This window comes from Petromyzon marinus, chromosome 2 (genome assembly GCF_048934315.1).
Source record: "Petromyzon marinus isolate PM22_M1 ecotype Great Lakes invasive population chromosome 2, UKy_Petmar_22M1.pri1.0, whole genome shotgun sequence".
NCBI lineage: Eukaryota > Metazoa > Chordata > Hyperoartia > Petromyzontiformes > Petromyzontidae > Petromyzon > Petromyzon marinus.
Window position 1 is genome coordinate 19,184,717 of NC_133668.1, and position 4,200 is coordinate 19,188,916.

Below are 4,200 nucleotides of genomic sequence, written 5' to 3' on the forward strand. Positions count from 1 at the left end.
TGAACAGTGAGAGAAAGAATAACAACAACAAAATCCAGAAAAACGCATGTCAAAAATTTTATAAATTGATTTGGATTTTAGTGAGGGAAATAAGTACTTGACCCCCTCTCAATCAGAAAGATTTCTGGCTCCCAGGTGTCTTTTATACAGGTAACGAGCTGAGATTAGGAGCACACTCTTAAAGGGAGTGCTCCTAATCTCAGCTTGTTACCTGTATAAAAGACACCTGTCACAGAAGCAATCAATCAATCACATTCCAAACTCTCCACCATGACGAAAGAGCTCTCCAAGGATGTCAGGGACAAGATTGTAGACCTACACAAGGCTGGAATGGGCTACAAGACCATTGCCAAGCAGCTTGGTGAGAAGGTGACAACAGTTGGTGCGATTATTCGCAAATGGAAGAAACACAAAAGAACTGTCGATCTCCCTCGGCCTGGGCTCCATGCAAGATCTCACCTCGTGGAGTTGCAATGATCATGAGAACGGTGAGGAATCGGCCAAGAACTACACGGTAGGATCTTGTCAATGATCTCAAGGCAGCTGGACCATAGTCACCAAGAAAACAATTGGTTACACACTACGCCAAGAAGGACTGAAATCCTGCAGCGCCTGCAAGGTCCCCTGCTTAAGAAAGCACATATACATGCCCGTATGAAGTTTGCCAATGAACATCTGAATGATTCTGAGGACAACTGGGTGAAAGTATTGTGGTCAAATGAGACCAAAATGGAGCTCTTTGGCATCAACTCAACTAGCCGTGTTTGGAGGAGGAATGCTAACTATGACCCCAAGAACGCCATCTCCACCGTCAAACATGGAGGTGGAAACATTATGCTTTGGGGGTGTTTTTTCTGCTAAGGGGACAGGACAACTCCACAGCATCAAAGGGACGATGGACGGGGCCATGTACCGTCAAATCTTGGGTGAGAACCTCCTTCCCTCAGCCAGGGCATTGAAAATGGGTCGTGGATGGGTATTCCAGCATGACAATGACCCCAAAACACACGGCCAAGGCAACAAAGGAGTGGCTCAAGAAGACGCACATTAACGTCCTGGAGTGGCCTTGCCAGTCTCCAGACCTTAATCCCATCGAAAATCTGTTGAGGGAGCTGAAGGTTCGAGTTGCCAAACGTCAGCCTCAAAACCTTAATGACTTGGAGAAGATCTGCAAAGAGGAGTGGGACAAAATCCCTCCTGAGATGTGTGAAAACCTGGTGGCTAACTGCAAGAAACGTCTGACCTCTGTGATTGCCAACAAGGGTTTTTGCCACCAAGTACTAAGTCATGTTTTGCAGAGGGGTCAAATACTTATTTCCCCTCATTAAAATGCAAATCAATTTATAAAATTTTTGACATGCGTTTTTCTGCATTTTGTTGTTGTTATTCTGTCTCTCATTGTTCAAATAATTTAAAATTATAGACTGATCATTTCTTTGTCAGTGAGCAAACATACAAAATCAGTAGGGGATCAAATACTTTTTTCCCTCACTGTATATACATATGCAATGGAATGCTAGTTTAAGATTAATCCACCAGGTGGCGCTCACAGCACACGCTGCACAGCCTTTCAGTTTCAGTTTCTTTATTTGGTATAGCCCTGTGAACCATTCGGCTCTTGAATCGGGTGCAACCACAACAAAAAGCAAAAACACGAACAATAAAAACATCTTAAAGTGACTATGTGGACTGTGCAAACAGAAAATCCATGAAAAAAAACCAGCAAAATATTCACGACCAACCCTCCACCCATTGTTAGGATCTGCCACGCTCACGGCAATCGTCATTGGCAGCCCTGAGCTTGCCAGTGAAGATTCTGCTTTTATTAGTCCTTCCCCCGCACCTCTGATTAGCACGATTGGCTATGTACGGTGCGAAAATAGTTCGAAATACTTTGCTGCTCTCCGAAGTGTTTTCAGTTCTTGAAGCTCCACAAACATGTGGAACGAACGTCGAACGAACATTGCGACGTGGAGCAGTAACTACTGAAGAAGATGGACAGGCTTTCGATCGGGCTGACACAGGGATGACACAGCCACAATTGAGCGATCGGAACACCCATGGCTTTCGAGATGCATGCGCGGCAAATTCGGTGTAACTGAGCTGCGATTGGCTTAGCTTGCACGTGTGGTGACGTGGATTATCGCTCACAGATAGTTGCCGATCAACAAGCGGTACAAGCCGAAAACCCCGTCACGACCCACTACAGTGTGTATCTACTTTGTCTACTCAATAGTGTCGATCCCAAATAACACACGAACTTTCAACATGTAGGCAGTCGATCGCTTTAACCGCAGAGCCGCTTGGGTCGAATAACAAAGGATGTATCACTTTGCCGAAAAGTCAACAGTGGTTGTGTTATGGATGGACTGGTCATCACCATCGGAATGTGGATTTTCCACCACGAGCCCAGGGCCACCGACAGAGATGAGCGCCGTTTTCCGCGCCTTTTGTTTCGAGTACGTGAGCAGCTGCTGATGGGAACGTGTATTGATGATGGTGGTGTGCTGTCAAGCCGTGCCTGTAGGTTTCCCAGGAAAGGTAAGCGCCTGCACATCATATGGGGTGGCAGGCAATTAGAAGTATTGTTATAGAGAGAAATAGACATTAAGCGAGAGAGAGAGAGAAAAAACAGGTCCATGTCCCATTTCCCATCCTGAGTTTATTACGGTTTCAATATGCCACGTCCTTTCGTAGACGTAATATATACGAATGGATGCAATATGTGCACCCATGCACTTCAAGATTGACTTGACGTCAATGATATAATAATAATAAAATTACACCCCTTTGTTAATCAATTACCGAATGAAGGCCTCTCCACGCCATGTTGCTCATGGGGGTTGTTTTACCATACTTCACCGCCCTGGTCAGTGAAGAGCGAGAGGATCCAAGATCAGTTCCAGATCGGAGTCCACCCCAGTGCCGCATTCCACCACTGCGTGTGGCGGCACACGCGCGTGATCACTTACAGATCAACAATAGTTGTGAGACTCTCACTCACATGAAGCAGATGACAGTACGGGATCTCTGGTTCCTCCTCCCACCCCCAACTTTACCAAACAGCATTGAGCAGCGTGGTGAAGTATGGTCGAACACTACCCAAGTCTGAAGGTTCCCTTTCACAAGGGTGGACCTGCTTGGCATGGTTGGACAACGCTTGACTGAGTATTTTCCCTGCACTAGCAAACGCGTCATGGACTTGCAATGCACAGGTCGCCGGTTCGATCTCCCGGGACGGCAGTTGAAACAGTGGGCAGGTTTCTGAAATCCCCATCGCCACTGTCCAACCAGCAGGGTCAATTGGAACATTGCGGTCACAGTTCCTATGATCACTGTTACATTGCAATTATGGCTTTATTTTTTTTGTGATTTCGAAAAGTTTTTTGGTTTGGACATGTTTGTTTTGTTGTAGTACGGAGTTAGACTGATGGCCTTAATATAAGTTGTCTGGTGGTTGTTGTTGTTGTTTGACTTGCATCCCACTGGGATTTTTGCACACAGCGTTGGTGTACGGTGTTTTTTTCAGGAATATTTTGTTGTTTTTTTTTCATGGATTTTCTGTTTGCACAGTCACATAGTCACTTTAAGATGTTTTTTTGTTCGTGTTTTTTGTTTGTTGTGGTTGCACCCGATTCAAGAGCCGAATGGCTCGCAGGGCTATACCAAATAAATCCACTGAAACTGAAATAAACTGAACACTTCGTATCGTTGAACGGCGGAACGCACGTTATGGGGTAAAGTGTGGGTACTCCCACGCCTTCCAAGACACTTGGTCAGTGTGAATAGTGCGAGACATGGATGGAGCTCCCTCTAGAAACTAATTGCTGGGCTGCACCGTTACTTGAGTACACAAATGTTGTCACCACTCTAAAAACCACGCAGGTGGATCGTCAACCTACTTGCTATGTTGTCATCTACGGGCCACCTCGCAGCCTTTAATGTTGGGAGTCTCACAGCACGCAATGATCCACCAACCCCCGATATTAATATCGAGTTTGAGTCCCATTGACACACGGACAAAGCTCCACGTATAGCATTAACAGACTGTAGGTGCAAGTGCTGTTAGCGAGCACCTATGAAGGCCGGAAAGGTATACGAGTGGGTGGGTGGCCAGCACTACGCCCGACCGCCTTTGTCTCCCCAATGGCGATATTTACACACCGCACCAGGTACTCATTTGAGGCTGGGTCGACCTAG